The sequence below is a fragment of the Triturus cristatus genome, chromosome 9, assembly GCF_964204655.1.
Source record: "Triturus cristatus chromosome 9, aTriCri1.1, whole genome shotgun sequence".
NCBI classification, from domain to species: domain Eukaryota; kingdom Metazoa; phylum Chordata; class Amphibia; order Caudata; family Salamandridae; genus Triturus; species Triturus cristatus.
The window spans coordinates 768139229-768155587 of NC_140592.1; the positions used below are offsets into that span (position 1 = coordinate 768139229).

At 49.3% G+C, this 16359-nt stretch overlaps 1 protein-coding gene across 1 annotated transcript in view; it reads right to left on the reverse strand.

The window, feature by feature from the left end:
* The window catches only part of KIAA0586 (KIAA0586 ortholog), a 622715-nt gene extending 616248 nt beyond the window's left edge, over positions 1-6467 (reverse strand). Inside the window, exon 1 of the mRNA XM_085626123.1 lies at positions 6129-6467. The gene's annotated coding sequence lies outside the window, so the exon portion shown is untranslated. The remainder of the gene's footprint in view (positions 1-6128) is intronic.
* Positions 6468-16359: the final 9892 nt, after the last annotated feature.

A 16359-nucleotide genomic window follows, 5' to 3' on the forward strand; every position in this document is an offset into this window, starting at 1 on the left:
AGTGGAGAGGTGAGGGTGGCAATTAGGCACCACCACTGTAACGTCAGTACCACTATCAACACCCGCCTTCCCCTGCCCTGTTGTTGGATTGGTTTTTTTGCTTATTATAGCTTCCAGGTCCGCAAGTTTTTTCTCCACTCTTAATAAGCCTTCAATTAGTGGCGAGATGAAAGACTTAATCACCTGGGCCAGGACATCCTGGCAAACAACCGAAGGAGAGGGAGATGACAAGGGGACGACAGGGGTGAAGCCTGATGTTATAGAAGGCAAATCAGGTTCCAAAACAACAGGTGACAATGGAGGAGCAGAATTGGGAGTGTTTGTTGGTTCTACTCCTGGCCCATTAGATAAGATTAGACCTTTCAGTACGTGCTTCCCAAACTCAGAATAATTATACTTAGGTTTAGCTATAACCCCCCCTTTCTTGCATCTTCTTTTAATGGGGGGTGGCCCAAATGACTTAGCCGCTTTAAATGGCTTAGTGACCTTCTTAACCTGTTTACCAAGTACTTGTACACTTCTACTTGTAACTATAGGGTGGTCGGGATGAACACTAGCAAGTTTCTCTTGGATGGGCAACTCTGAGGGTGATGAAGCTAAGATAAGAGCAGATTTCTTTTGCAAGCAGGGATCACGCGGTGGGGCAAGAGGGTCAAATGCTGCGCCACCACTGTCGACTGACCGGGGAGGAGCCTGTGAAATCAAGTTATCAGAAGACCTGAGCTTCAAGCTTTCTATTGAGCGACGACGCTCTGATCTCCTTTTGTCCAAGCTATTATCCATTTCATCCGCTCCTCGCGCCTTTTTAAAATAAGCGTCCAAAGGGCCAGCTGACATAACTTTCTTCCTCTCCTCTTCAATACTAATGGAGGTATTAGCCATTTTAGTTATTACACGTTAAGCGCACACAAGTACACGCGCTACCACAACCTACTGATCAATAACCGAGCCCGGCCCGGCCTCACTCGGCCTCTGAGGGCCTAAGAGGGCCCACCCTTTGCCCAGGCTTAGCCCCGGGCTATGTCCCGCGCGCGTCCCGCTTGCGCGTTGAACGGATTTGCAGCTGTATGGGCGGAGGATGTTGAGGGGGAGGGGCCGGGAAGAGGAGACAGCTGATGAGGCCGCCGAGCAGCCTGGTCCTCGCAGTCCCGGACTGTAAAGTTCGAAGGTTAAAAACACTCCCCACAGCGTCCACAATGTCCGTGATGTCCTAGCAATCCGCAACAGAGCCCAGGAAGAATAATGTTGATGGCCAGCCTACGAGCGGCACCCGCGAACCGGGGGCCGCGAGGCGTTATGTACCTGCGGGGGGGAGGGGCCGGGAAGAGGAGACAGCTGATGAGGCCGCCGAGCAGCCTGGTCCTCGCAGTCCCGGACTGTAAAGTTTGAAGGTTAAAAACACTCCCCACAGCGTCCACAATGTCCGTGATGTCCTAGCAATCCGCAACAGAGCCCAGGAAGAATAATGTTGATGGCCAGCCTACGAGCGGCACCCGCGAACCGGGGGCTGCGAGGCGTTATGTACCTGCGGGGGGGAGGGGCCGGGAAGAGGAGACAGCTGATGAGGCCGCCGAGCAGCCTGGTCCTCGCAGTCCCGGACTGTAAAGTTCAAAGGTTAAAAACACTCCCCACAGCGTCCACAATGTCCGTGATGTCCTAGCAATCCGCAACAGAGCCCAGGAAGAATAATGTTGATGGCCAGCCTACGAGCGGCACCCGCGAAGCGGGGGCCGCGAGGCGTTATGTACCTGCGGGGGGGAGGGGCCGGGAAGAGGAGACAGCTGATGAGGCCGCCGAGCAGCCTGGTCCTCGCAGTCCCGGACTGTAAAGTTCGAAGGTTAAAAACACTCCCCACAGCGTCCACAATGTCCGTGATGTCCTAGCAATCCGCAACAGAGCCCAGGAAGAATAATGTTGATGGCCAGCCTACGAGCGGCTCCCGCGAAGCGGGGGCCGCGAGGCGTTATGTACCTGCGGGGGGGAGGGGCCGGGAAGAGGAGACAGCTGATGAGGCCGCCGAGCAGCCTGGTCCTCGCAGTCCCGGACTGTAAAGTTCGAAGGTTAAAAACACTCCCCACAGCGTCCACAATGTCCGTGATGTCCTAGCAATCTGCAACAAAGCCCAGGAAGAATAATGTTGATGGCCAGCCTACGAGCGGCTCCCGCGAAGCGGGGGCCGCGAGGCGTTATGTACCTGCGGGGGGGAGGGGCCGGGAAGAGGAGACAGCTGATGAGGCCGCCGAGCAGCCTGGTCCTCGCAGTCCCGGACTGTAAAGTTCGAAGGTTAAAAACACTCCCCACAGCGTCCACAATGTCCGTGATGTCCTAGCAATCCGCAACAGAGCCCAGGAAGAATAATGTTGATGGCCAGCCTACGAGCGGCTCCCGTGGTATGTCATTTGTGTGTTTTGGTAGCAAAATATCACAATAAATGCTGTGGGATAACCGTAAATAGATAGACATTAAATTGACAGTTTCTGTTGCGCATTGCACATGCTCGAAGTGAGCCTGCACCCAGTGCACTGCAGTGAGCCCGTCCACCGTCACCAACTCCCCTCCCCATGCTCCAAGCCGAGCCTGTATTTTGACACCGAAGGCATCGAGGTGCCGGCTGTCTTTGTGTAAAATGAAGGCTGCTTGATGTAGATTGTCGTTCGCTTCCTTTAACAAGCACAAAACAAGCGCAATCGCGAAAGTTAAAGCGACTGCGCTATAAATTAGTAACCTGATCCACAACCAGCTGCCAGCCTGCGTGCCGCTGCTCGCTCCCTAGACCCAAAGGCCATGGGAGTGAACGTTTAGAGGAAAGGCGGGACATGCACCCGTCTTTGGCCATTTGCGTGCTTTCATTATTGAAAGCCACACGCAAAGGCCAATGGAATGTGTGGGAGGAGTCCGACCCACACGGAGAAGTCTCTGGGAAGTCGAGTGATTCCAAGAGGCCCTCTTCTAGAGTAGCGCAGGCGCGCTGCGCTGCGCTAGGCTCGACCTAAAAAAGGAAGGATGGATCACCTCCTGTGACTTGTGGAATTTTTTTTTAACTTTAGGTAAGAAAGAAGGGTCTGGTCTCAAACTCACCCCATCATCAAAAAACCTTAGGAAAGGTGTTCGACAGTGTAAGACCGTCAGCTCACTAATCCTATGTGCAGAAGTGGTGCCAACCAGAAAAAAACATTATATAAAAGAAACTTCAAATCTACATCCTCTAAAGGTTCACAAGGAGGAGCTTGAAGTGATCTGAGAACCACTGGAAGATCCCAAGAAGGAAAAGAAGACTTTACCACAGGTCTTGATATTGAAAAGCTTCTAAAGATAGCTCCCGGGTGGTAGCAAGATCAGTGACCTCTGCCGCCTATCTTGTTTCTAATGGCAGAAGCAGGGTGCCCCGTGCTTCCTTTGGCCTCCACAAGCTCTCAGGGGACCTTCAGGAAAGTGGGGCTTGATGATTTGCGGACAAGCCGGCACCGACTCCTCTGCATTTTCAGACATATGGACACCCTGGGACCCGATCTGCAGGCCTCCACGATGGCGATCATCTGGGCGTAAGCTACTGCTCGCCCGTACCAGGCGGGAGGTGCAATCAGAGGGGCAACGTGATCCTGACTCACAACACTTACCCACTGTGCCCAATATAGCAATCAGAGCGAGACTGCTGAGAGGACCCAGCCAGACTCGCCACAAGTCTTGTTGCGGGCTCACAGTGAGCGGTCAGGGTGGTCAATGCAGTGGTGCGGGGGTGCAGCCTCCAGTGGTACCAGTGAACACGTCCTGCTGAACAGAATCGTTCAGAATCTCACCACTGAATGGAGACTAGTGCCTGATACAGGCAATATGGAGGGAGTAGGCCGACTGAGAGTGTTTGGCCTCACTGCGCCTATGTGCCCTATACTTTGTGGAGCCTTGGAGCGGCGCAGGGTCTTGAGCTGATTCACGCATGTGGGCCTGGACACTTGCCTGGCCCGATGCAGTTTGTGGAGGCTAGGGCCCAGTAGGACCGCGCTGTAACACACAGGCAAAAGACTGCAGGTAAGCTGGGAGTCTCTTTAATTCACCCCCCCCCCCCCTCGGAGACACTATAATAAACTGCCAGGACTCTTTTCTTGGGCTGGTAACTCTGCTCCCCCATCCACCTATCGCTCATGCCTTACTTACTGCTCCATTGATATAATCTATGGCAACACTTGCCGCCCACAGCCTAGCTTCTTTGAGCATCTGTGGTGCAGAACCCTTGCTGACTGTGGCGCCCACCGTCGCTGGAAGAATACAGGCCCAACCGCTTTAGGGGAGTAACCTCAACAGATTGGATCGTTTGACTTACTCAGAACTAACAGAGAACCGCCCCCTCTTATGTCGCCTGGAGCCTAGGCTACCTGACCCTTAGCTCCCTCCCTCCTTATCTAGTCTGCTAGATCACCCCTTGGTTCGTGGTGGATCTCAAGGGGGTGTTGCTGTGTGGGACCGTGGTGACCACTCTGGCTTTCATTGACACTTCTCCTGCACCCCAGTGATCTGGGCTTCAACTCGGTGTTCTTCGTTTGGCCCTTTCACAGCTCGTTGGAGCAATCATGGCTGCCCCATATACTATCAAAAAGGACAACTCCATCAAGGACCTACTCACTAAACCCATGGGCAAAAAGTCAGAGCATCACAAAGAGGCGTCTCCATCGGCATGGTCCCTGGCAGGTGGCAGCAACCCTGATCATATGGGTGAAGATGCACCAGTTTCCCGGGCCTTCTTGGAAACTCTTTTTGGCACCATACGAGCAGATATTGCAGCCCTTGAGCAGGAGATGGCGATGGACATCAAGGGCCCCAAGAGAGAGATGGGTGAGCTAGTCCACAGGGTCAACACATTTGAACAAAATGGTGACTCACGTGAAGGAGAACTTGGCACCCATTGCCGTGAACTGCTGGAGTTGCTGGAGAGAAACGCTGAACCGCGCTGCCAGTTGGAGGACCATGAAAATAGATCCCGATGAGCCAATATTAGAATTAAAGGATTTCCTCGCCAAGCTGCAGCAGGGAATTTGGAAGACTTTGTGCGCAGACTTTTTCACCATGTGCCGCCAGATCTCGCGCCACAAGACATTATATTGGACCACATGCACAGGGAGGACCAACCCGCTAAATCTTCTGGCATGCCCCAAGACATCCTGACCTGCCTGCACTACTACAAACAGAAAGAGGCAATCATGGTGGCTGTACGAGATCGCAACGCCATTGACTTTGAGGGCAACAAAGTCTGTCTCTACCAAGAGCTCTCTCCCATCACCTTGCAGCTTTGTCGTCTGCTGAGACCTATCACAGAATTTCTGCAGGAGAGGGGATTCGCTGTCGATGGGGACAACCATTTCCCCTCACATTTGTTTGGAATAATGAGACACGGAGTGTGCGCACCTTAGAAGAAAATAAAAAAAAACACAGGACATTGACGAGCAAGAAGATGCTGAAGTTCTCTGTCCCCCCCAGCAGAGTCCCTCTCACTCTTCAACAGGTTCGAGACACTCTAAGCGACCAAAGCAGAAAAGATCTGCCAAACCTACAGCGGTAGAGAGCCGCAAGGAGTGACCAGCATTCCTCCACCAATTTCAGCGCAGGAGACTGCTTAAAAGTCCGAAAATGATTGAGGGATGTGACCCTTGCAAGTCAGCTGTCGCATTCTCTCTCCACAGCACATAAAAGTCCGGGCGCTCTCCTGTTGCACTGTGCGATTTTTTCGGGACCCGCTCACATACACTGGGTTGTACTGGTCCCTGAAGTGCGACCAAACCAGGCAGCCGTGGCATGGACTCCATTTCTACTACTCAATGTGCACCACAGAAGGGACCGCTGTAGTTCTATTGTTCACTATTGTTTTTCATGCTATTCCTTTCCTTTCTTCTCTTTCTTTTACCTGTACATCGCTGTGCACACAGAGGCACCGCCACACCTTTACACCGAGCACTTTGAGTTCTGGCAGATGCACTTCACATGGGCTCCCAATGCACATGCCCCCTGCCCAAATACGAAGGATGGTCAGAATAATTAATTATAATGTTAGGGGCCTCAATGCGCCAGAGAAGCACTTAGCACTCTTGTCTACGTTAAGGGAATCCAAATGTGGCATATGTTGGATTCTAGAGACCCACCTTGTTGGAGCAAATTGGAGATGCTTGCAGTCCCGCTGGTTTGACCGCCTGTACTTTTCACCCGGCACAGGGAAGAGAGCAGGGGTGGTGACTTTACTGGCTTCACACTTCCCCAGCAGGGTGGTCCAGATGCAAGCTGAAATTCCAGGTAGATGTCTAGCTCTTCGCATCACCGTACACGTTTGACGAACATGGCGGCCGGCGGTTAGCGGGTCGCAGAGGCTCCTGAGGTCGGGGCGGATTTTACATCGCGCAGTGGAGCACAATAGCTGTAATTCATGTGGAAACTTATTTTGAAGCTGCATATACAATCTGGGATGTAATATAACTATTTTGAGGAAGGAAACCGAGAAATTTCGCAAGGCACCTCACCGGCAAGCCGTGGGCGGGTCTCCACTTGGGTCTCGTCCGGGTCTTGCTATCGAAGGAATGGAGGAGAGCTGTGTGCTCTTCGGCATTTTCTCTGCAGTGTATTCCCCCAAGAGCGAGGCAGAGGTGACGGGGCTTGTTGTAGCCACCCCGGACGTGGCATCTTCGTTGGATGAGCGAGTGGGAGAGCCTCGAGAAGAGCAGGTTGCTCTCTGGTCTCGGGCGGCCCTGGAATTGTATCGAGGACGGAGGGCGGCAGCAAGGCTTTCTGTTCATGGCGGTAGGGGGGAGAGGAGGAACATGCGAGAAACTTGGTAATTTTAAAAACAACCAACTCACAAGGAGAAGCGGAGCACAAGTGATCTCTTTGGAGAACGCCGATACTGACACACATTTGCAACAAAAAGTAAGTGTTGCATCTGTCGAACAGGGCTGGGGAGGTCGGTCTAAGAGAGGGCCATTAGGGAAAAAGAGGGAGTTAATTGGTAAACCACCACCGCGATACATTCTAAGGAGCTTAGGACAGGACCTATTCCCTGGGTCACCAGAGGACTCAGAAGCAGGCAATTTTAGTGCTTTAGCCCGCAAAGCTCCCCTTGCGACTCTCTTCCCCAACCGAAAGACCCAGACAAATTCAGCAAAATTAAATCCCACACCTAAGGCAAAAAATAAGTTATTAACCCAGGATCAGAGGAAAAAAACAATAAACCCTGCACCCTCATTAAGAAATTATTTCAAGTCAGTGCCAAGTACACTGATACTTAAACCGGTAGACAGCGTGTCTAAAGAAAGCATTGGTAGTAATTTGGGCGATTCTACTGAGCGTATTCAAATATTCTGATGGTATATTAACCCCTAATAAGTTTCAGCTATTAGCAGACCTCTCAGCAGAAAAGGGAGTAGGGGGGTCCGGGATGCAAGATACAGCTAATAATACGTCAAGTCTGGAAAAAGACGAGACCTCTTTAATCAATTCCCAAGAAGGGGGAAAGGAGAAAAACCAACATGAAACATCAAGTGAAAAGGCGGGGAGCTCAAACACTCAGCGGTCAACCTTAGATCTCCTACAGGCTCTAACGGATGAGATGAGGAATAGATTCCAGGTCTCAGAAAAAAATCAAGCTGAAATTAAGCTTTTCTGCGGAAAAATGGAAGATAAGCTGGATTCGCTAACAGTCAGAGCCGCAGCATTCGAGACGACGGTGGCCGAGTTAACAGCAAAAGTGGATGAAAATGTAAAAGATCTCAACAAAATAAAAGAACAAGAAGCCAGCCTCCAGGACAAGCTGGAATCTAACGAGAATGCCCAACGAAGGAACAATCTTCGCTTACTTAAGGTGCCTGAGGGAGTCGAAGGTGATAATATAAAATAATTTGTAGTACAGCTGATCAAGCAAACAACGAATATTGAATGTTCAGAACAAGTTCTTCTTGCCGATGTCCAAAGGGTGCATAGAGATCCTTTCAGATTGAGTTGGAATAAGACTAGACCCAGAAAAATGTTCATTCACTTTTTGAAATACAGTCTAAAAGATGAAATATTAAACAAAGCTTTTAAATTAAATACACTAAGTGCAGAAGGGTTTACTTTTCAAATCCGGACTGATGTCTCCTCCATAACCGCATCCAAACAGTGGGAGCTAGGAAAGCTACTAGAACCATTTAGACAGTCAGGCGCAACGGCTCAACTCAAATTTCCAGCCACACTAAAAGTGATGTTTAAAAACAAAATGCATACATTCAGACATGTGGAGGCGGCAGAAACCTTTTTGCCTGTACAAAAAGAAGGAGGGAGAGGGGGACCGGGAGCTAGTTATGGTCCAGTGTCTGTGCTCCGAGTTATATCTATAGTATTCAAATGGAGACACTGTTCCTAGAGAGGTAAAGGGAGATATGAAGCGAAAAAAGTCTAGGCTAATATTAGGCCCAACTACCTAAGGATAGGGGAGGGCATTCCTTAGTTTCTCATGTTGCCCTCACACACCCCGAAGGATGTCATGCTTCATCATTGGGCGTTTGCTCCTCGTCGGGCCGGCGCTGCAATGCCCTACGGGTCCCCCGAAGGGTCACTTTAGCGGAGATCTTTTTGAGAAAACGCCGTTTGGTGCATGCGGGTGTGTGGTATGGGTCCTAATAATAAAAGAGCTGTGTGGTGGTGGAGTGTGTTAGTGAAGTGGTATCCTAAAAATGTCTAAGGGTTACTAGAATAAAGTTTAATGTGAATAGCACCCTTGACATAATAAAAGACCCGTAGGTCGGGTGTTACCTAATTGAAATTAATGTATCAATGGGTAACTTGTGTGTGGTCAAGCGGTCGACATGTTTCGCGCCCCAATGGTCCAAGAAAAGGATCCCTGGCGCTTCTTCAGGACCAAAAACGAAAAAGTGAAGGTGAATGTGCCCTAAGGGATACTACCCTCAGTATTACTATCCGGGCGAGCACTCCGAAGTAGCACTGCTCTCTGTATGAGAGTCAGGTCGCACCAGGATAGATAGCCTAGGAGAAAGTGGAGAAAAAGAGAGAGGAGAACATCCTACCTATTAAAGATTGTTCACCTTTTCGAGATATTCAAAAACGAGTGCATCATCAAAGTATATACAAATTATATACAATAGGGATATCACCTCCACCCACGGGTGGTGGCGTAATGGGGTCTCGACGGTAAGCTAACAGGTGCCTATGCCAGGAGAAAGACAGCCCGTCGCCGACCGGAGTCACCCATATATGCATGCACTAACCGTGGTAGAGGTTGAACCACATGTCCACAGACTGAAGTGGCATATACTCTGTGGGTCTTGCATTACGATTCCTACTTTGATATGTTCCAAACACTCACCTAAAGGCACGGAGAATAATGCTCCATAGGTTAGGGGACGAGCGTACACACCTTCTAGTGCTGTGAACAAAGGAATAAATGACAAGCAACTGCTGGTCAATCCAACTTCTAAAGATCCCAGACTGGTCTGAGCTGTCTCGTACTCTGTATTATAATGAATAGCCAGTTTCCTAAATACACATAAGAGCGATGTTACTCACAGTTTTGCTCCGGCGTGGCCTCTGTACCACCTACCCCAGTCGTCCTCCTACCTGGAATGGAGACGAAGACTGTTCCGCGTTTCTTAAGTACTGCCCGTGTTAACTTAATTAGGGCGGGCTCTGTGTCCGGTCTTCGAAACGAGGGGCAGCTGTGTTCTCGCTGGTGTCTGTTAGCTGCGCATGCGCAGAGGGTAGACGGCTGAGCTAGGCGCATGCGTGTATCTAGAGGACGTGGTGCAGGCTCAAGTCTTGTTGTTGCCATGGTTATGTGTCTGTGAAGCAATGAATGTTATGTATAATTAGCTCAATAGTGCTCGTAAACTGTCAAAAACACGCTTCGAAAAGACCCATCAGGTGTGATAAACGAGCGGTCATAGTGTGAGTGACTCTTATAATTGTAAGCGCCTCAAGGTGCCCTCGACATGCAGTCAATGGTGAGCTCGAGAGAGAGGCATGATTGATTACGTGAGTCTGGGGGGGGGGGGGGGGGGGGGGGGGTGGCGGGCGGGGGGGGGGGAAAGGAGGGGAATGGGAGGAAAGACGGGGGTCAGAGGGGGGTTTTCATTATGTGGCAAGTGGCCCCGGGAAGCCTACTCATAACCCTCTAATCTCATAAGATGCTTCAAGAGGAGAGGTCTCGCGAGGATAGGGGGACCATGGACATGGATGTTGTGCCGTGGAACCTCGTAGTCAGGTAGTCATGAGTGTATACTACTGATTTCGCTGCCAAACCCTTATGTTAGTTTATAGTTCAGTCCATGGTATATCGTCGTTCAGGCCCACCTCATTGGTCCGGAGGCGATGTACCCAGCGTTGTTCTCTACGTAAAAGGGTGTTATTGTTCCAATGTTGGTTGTTTTCCAATATTGTCCACTTCATATCGTCACATGTATGTCCCTTTTCCAAGTAGTGATTCGTAAGTCTGGTTGCTGTTCTCCCCCGTCGGATCGTGCTTCTATGTTCGCTTATCCTTAGTTTCACCTGTCTCGTTGTCATCCCCACGTAGCGCAGTGTACAGGGGCAGGTGATGAGGTACACACAATTTTTTGTGTTACAATTCGTGTGGCTCCGTTGGTCCCACCTGATTTTGTCCAGCTCCAAGTGTGTAGTATGTTTGGTGAAGGGGCATGCACTACAATTGCCGCATGGGTAGTGGCCTCTAACAGCAGGGAGGGACCATAGGGTGGATTCCTGCCGTATGGTCTTCACTCGTGGTCTCGTGTTGATCAGTTGGTCCCGTAGGTTGGTGGTCCTCTTGAACGCAAATCTGGGGCGCTCCAGCATGAGATTACCTGTATTCAGAATTCTCCAGTTATGGTTCACGATGTTCTTAATTTGGTTTGATAGAGGCGTGAAGGTTGTGACACAGGTGATGATATTGTCGGCTTCCTTGGTCTTACCTTCTAGGAGTGCCTGGCGGTTGTTGTTCCTGGCTCGTTTGTATGCACGTTGTATGACCCTGTTAGGGTAGTGTCTCTCTTTCAGATTAGATGTGAGGGAGTTCGCTTGAATGTCGTATTCCTGGGTGTCGCTGCAATTCCTGCGGATCCGCAGGAACTGTCCAAAGGGCAGATTTTCCCTGAGTGCTTTGGGGTGATGACTGTGAAAATCCAGAAGGCTGTTGCAATCAGTCATTTTTTTGTAGATGGTAGTGTTGAGTTTACCCCTCTCAAGGGTGATTAGAAGATCCAGGAAAGGGATCTCCTTTATACTCTCCGTTTTGGTGAAACGTAGGTGAGGGTTCAAGTTGTTAATCCATGTGTAGAATTCTTGGCAGGTCTCCGTACCCCCCTTCCATAGGATGAGCACGTCATCGATGTATCGTTTCCACGTGATCATGTTCTCTCTGTAGGGGTTATTCTCAGTGAAGATGTTGATAGCCTCAAAATGCGCCATGTACAGCCCTGCTAAGCTCGGCGCGAATGTGCTCCCCATGCTGGTCCCTTGTATCTGATGGTAAATGGTGGTCTTATACATAAAGAAGTTGTTCTTCAGGGCCAGCATGATCAGTTCCGTGATGAAGCTCGCAGGGGTGTTGGTAGGTAAGTCTGTTTCGTGTAAGAGTTGTTCCACTACTTCAATTGTTGCATCTTGTGGGATGTTTGTGTATAATGCCTCTACGTCTAGAGTTAAGAGGAGGTCAATGGGCTCGGTATTGTTCTCGTTGATCTCTTGGATCAGGTTCAAGACGTCCCTGGTGTCTTTTAGGTATGCCGGAGTTGCTTGTACCATAGGTCGGAGGAAAAAATCACTGAATTTGCTCAGTGGTTCCAACAGCGAGCCTATCCCAGAGACGATTGGTCGTCCTGGTGGTGGAATAATACCCTTGTGTATTTTGGGTAGTAGGTAAAAGTACGGCATCCTGGGGTTCTCGTTAATGAGGAATGCCGCCTCGTGGGCAGTGATCCATCCCTCATTTGTAGCTTCGTTAATCAGGATGCGTATCCGTGATAGAAGTCTCTCGATGGGATCAGTCTCCAACTTCTTGTAGTATTCGGATCTCCCGTCTCTGGGATAGGCTCGCTGTTGGAACCACTGAGCAAATTCAGTGATTTTTTCCTCCGACCTATGGTACAAGCAACTCCGGCATACCTAAAAGACACCAGGGACGTCTTGAACCTGATCCAAGAGATCAACGAGAACAATACCGAGCCCATTGACCTCCTCTTAACTCTAGACGTAGAGGCATTATACACAAACATCCCACAAGATGCAACAATTGAAGTAGTGGAACAACTCTTACACGAAACAGACTTACCTACCAACACCCCTGCGAGCTTCATCACGGAACTGATCATGCTGGCCCTGAAGAACAACTTCTTTATGTATAAGACCACCATTTACCATCAGATACAAGGGACCAGCATGGGGAGCACATTCGCGCCGAGCTTAGCAGGGCTGTACATGGCGCATTTTGAGGCTATCAACATCTTCACTGAGAATAACCCCTACAGAGAGAACATGATCACGTGGAAACGATACATCGATGACGTGCTCATCCTATGGAAGGGGGGTACGGAGACCTGCCAAGAATTCTACACATGGATTAACAACTTAAACCCTCACCTACGTTTCACCAAAACGGAGAGTATAAAGGAGATCCCTTTCCTGGATCTTCTAATCACCCTTGAGAGGGGTAAACTCAACACTACCATCTACAAAAAAATGACTGATTGCAACAGCCTTCTGGATTTTCACAGTCATCACCCCAAAGCACTCAGGGAAAATCTGCCCTTTGGACAGTTCCTGCGGATCCGCAGGAATTGCAGCGACACCCAGGAATACGACATTCAAGCGAACTCCCTCACATCTAATCTGAAAGAGAGACACTACCCTAACAGGGTCATACAACGTGCATACAAACGAGCCAGGAACAACAACCGCCAGGCACTCCTAGAAGGTAAGACCAAGGAAGCCGACAATATCATCACCTGTGTCACAACCTTCACGCCTCTATCAAACCAAATTAAGAACATCGTGAACCATAACTGGAGAATTCTGAATACAGGTAATCTCATGCTGGAGCGCCCCAGATTTGCGTTCAAGAGGACCACCAACCTACGGGACCAACTGATCAACACGAGACCACGAGTGAAGACCATACGGCAGGAATCCACCCTATGGTCCCTCCCTGCTGTTAGAGGCCACTACCCATGCGGCAATTGTAGTGCATGCCCCTTCACCAAACATACTACACACTTGGAGCTGGACAAAATCAGGTGGGACCAACGGAGCCACACGAATTGTAACACAAAAAATTGTGTGTACCTCATCACCTGCCCCTGTACACTGCGCTACGTGGGGATGACAACGAGACAGGTGAAACTAAGGATAAGCGAACATAGAAGCACGATCCGACGGGGGAGAACAGCAACCAGACTTACGAATCACTACTTGGAAAAGGGACATACATGTGACGATATGAAGTGGACAATATTGGAAAACAACCAACATTGGAACAATAACACCCTTTTACGTAGAGAACAACGCTGGGTACATCGCCTCCTGACCAATGAGGTGGGCCTGAACGACGATATACCATGGACTGAACTATAAACTAACATAAGGGTTTGGCAGCGAAATCAGTAGTATACACTCATGACTACCTGACTACGAGGTTCCACGGCACAACATCCATGTCCATGGTCCCCCTATCCTCGCGAGACCTCTCCTCTTGAAGCATCTTATGAGATTAGAGGGTTATGAGTAGGCTTCCCGGGGCCACTTGCCACATAATGAAAACCCCCCTCTGACCCCCGTCTTTCCTCCCATTCCCCTCCTTTTCCCCCCCCCCCGCCCGCCACCCCCACCCCCCCCCCCCAGACTCACGTAATCAATCATGCCTCTCTCTCGAGCTCACCATTGACTGCATGTCGAGGGCACCTTGAGGCGCTTACAATTATAAGAGTCACTCACACTATGACCGCTCGTTTATCACACCTGATGGGTCTTTTCGAAGCGTGTTTTTGACAGTTTACGAGCACTATTGAGCTAATTATACATAACATTCATTGCTTCACAGACACATAACCATGGCAACAACAAGACGTGAGCCTGCACCACGTCCTCTAGATACACGCATGCGCCTAGCTCAGCCGTCTACCCTCTGCGCATGCGCAGCTAACAGACACCAGCGAGAACACAGCTGCCCCTCGTTTCGAAGACCGGACACAGAGCCCGCCCTAATTAAGTTAACACGGGCAGTACTTAAGAAACGCGGAACAGTCTTCGTCTCCATTCCAGGTAGGAGGACGACTGGGGTAGGTGGTACAGAGGCCACGCCGGAGCAAAACTGTGAGTAACATCGCTCTTATGTGTATTTAGGAAACTGGCTATTCATTATAATACAGAGTACGAGACAGCTCAGACCAGTCTGGGATCTTTAGAAGTTGGATTGACCAGCAGTTGCTTGTCATTTATTCCTTTGTTCACAGCACTAGAAGGTGTGTACGCTCGTCCCCTAACCTATGGAGCATTATTCTCCGTGCCTTTAGGTGAGTGTTTGGAACATATCAAAGTAGGAATCGTAATGCAAGACCCACAGAGTATATGCCACTTCAGTCTGTGGACATGTGGTTCAACCTCTACCACGGTTAGTGCATGCATATATGGGTGACTCCGGTCGGCGACGGGCTGTCTTTCTCCTGGCATAGGCACCTGTTAGCTTACCGTCGAGACCCCATTACGCCACCACCCGTGGGTGGAGGTGATATCCCTATTGTATATAATTTGTATATACTTTGATGATGCACTCGTTTTTGAATATCTCGAAAAGGTGAACAATCTTTAATAGGTAGGATGTTCTCCTCTCTCTTTTTCTCCACTTTCTCCTAGGCTATCTATCCTGGTGCGACCTGACTCTCATACAGAGAGCAGTGCTACTTCGGAGTGCTCGCCCGGATAGTAATACTGAGGGTAGTATCCCTTAGGGCACATTCACCTTCACTTTTTCGTTTTTGGTCCTGAAGAAGCGCCAGGGATCCTTTTCTTGGACCATTGGGGCGCGAAACATGTCGACCGCTTGACCACACACAAGTTACCCATTGATACATTAATTTCAATTAGGTAACACCCGACCTACGGGTCTTTTATTATGTCAAGGGTGCTATTCACATTAAACTTTATTCTAGTAACCCTTAGACATTTTTAGGATACCACTTCACTAACACACTCCACCACCACACAGCTCTTTTATTATTAGGACCCATACCACACACCCGCATGCACCAAACGGCGTTTTCTCAAAAAGATCTCCGCTAAAGTGACCCTTCGGGGGACCCGTAGGGCATTGCAGCGCCGGCCCGACGAGGAGCAAACGCCCAATGATGAAGCATGACATCCTTCGGGGTGTGTGAGGGCAACATGAGAAACTAAGGAATGCCCTCCCCTATCCTTAGGTAGTTGGGCCTAATATTAGCCTAGACTTTTTTCGCTTCATATCTCCCTTTACCTCTCTAGGAACAGTGTCTCCATTTGAATACTATAGAAACCTTTTTGCACCATATCACAGTGAAGAACAGTGAACTGATGGCTCGATAAAGGAAAAAAAAAAATGAAAACTTAGTTGCTTTCACTTTGAGTTTTTAGCGCAACTCCACCAGGAAATCTGGAAGCTCATCCTTAAATTATCATTTGAGAAATATAAGTTAGCAGCTATTTAAGGAGCTTAAGAAAGTAACAACTGTCCCGACCAAAGAGAGGATAGCCTCAAAGGCCAGGGTAGGGCCATAAGAGAAATAGTGGGGGTTATCCAGGGGAGCACAAGGGTGGGAGGAGCGGGGGAGCAGGGTAGATCACTGGGTGGGGAGCATAGGGGAAAAAAAATTGTCCAACTCGCCATGCAAAATCTTATAAAAAGTTTACCATTTTTTTTAATGAGTGATGACACAGGCCTCAGCGGATCATGCTATATATCTGAGGGTGTTGACATGGAACCTAAACGGGTTGAGGGTAAAACTCAGGATGGAAAGGATATTTCAGTATTTAAAAGATGTCTCAGAAAAAATCCTAATCCTCCAAGAAACACATCTAGTTGAGAAAGAGATGAGGAGTCTTAGCAAAACCAAAAGTTGGATCAAGGAGGTTATCTGCACTACACAACAAATAACAACTAAGGGGGTAGCAATAATTATAAAGAAACATCCTGCTCTATCAGTGGAAGGGTTTAAAGTGGATAAGATGGGAAGATGGGCCATAGCAAATATAAGGTTTTACTCCCATACATTTACGGTAGCAGGATATTATGGTCCCAATGTAGACGATCCAGCTCCTTTAAAGGGTCTATGTGCTGAGTTATTGCTATTTTGAGATCCTTTAATACTGGCA